Below are 930 nucleotides of genomic sequence, written 5' to 3'. Positions count from 1 at the left end.
TTTTTAATGATTGTTATTTTCTGGTTTCTTATAAGGATCATAGATGATACTGAAGCACAGAATTCAAACCATAAAATTGGTGACATTTACAATTAAATAACAAAACCTATTTTGCTTTGGTATATTAAAAAAATGGAAATTCCAAATGCATGATGTTAATGCTAATAAGTGCTATAGTAGTTCATGTGCTACATTGCAGGTAAGCAGATGGTGAGGCTGTAGATGGGTTAATGAATAAATTTATACTGCTTTAACAGGAAGTAAGAAATATCTAATCATTCATGTTAAAGTGTAAAGTATTATTACATGGAAGGTTTCCAAGGCCGCTATGCAATAGGGATGCCTTTGTGTGTGTTATGTGTGTGTCACTGTCAAAAATTAAAGTTAAAAGATATTAAACACAAAATACTATTATTATAGACAATTTTACTTCGCTTCTGCTTCAGGTGTCAGCTGTGTTTTAAGAGCAGGAATTGGAATCAACATTAGAATTTGGCACTAGTGGGTAACTTTGTTACTTTACTAGACAGATTGGATTTACAAAGATTTACAGATTTACAGCCTTACTTCTCCTCTAAAACAATGTGTGTATTATACGCATGGCTTGTAGTACGTGTTCTTATGCATGTGCATTATCTTAACTTAGACAGATATGTGACAGAGAATGTGTATATGTCATCAGAAATCATTTTCACTCCAACAGCTACAAACTATCTGTAAGGTACAAATGTGTCTAATCAGTGTAGTGGTTGATCTGGGTCACATCATTATTAAGTTATTCTGAGAAAAAGCAGTATATGGAATATTGTGTGATGGCTTCATTTTAGTAAGATAGGATATGTACTGCCTGTAAGAACAATGTGGAATATTGTCCTACAGTATATGTAGTTATATTTCCTTTGCATATACTGACACACTCTGTTCTGAGTT

Source organism: Pangasianodon hypophthalmus, chromosome 11 (assembly GCF_027358585.1).
Source record: "Pangasianodon hypophthalmus isolate fPanHyp1 chromosome 11, fPanHyp1.pri, whole genome shotgun sequence".
NCBI classification, from domain to species: domain Eukaryota; kingdom Metazoa; phylum Chordata; class Actinopteri; order Siluriformes; family Pangasiidae; genus Pangasianodon; species Pangasianodon hypophthalmus.
Note: the sequence above shows the minus strand (reverse complement) of the source record.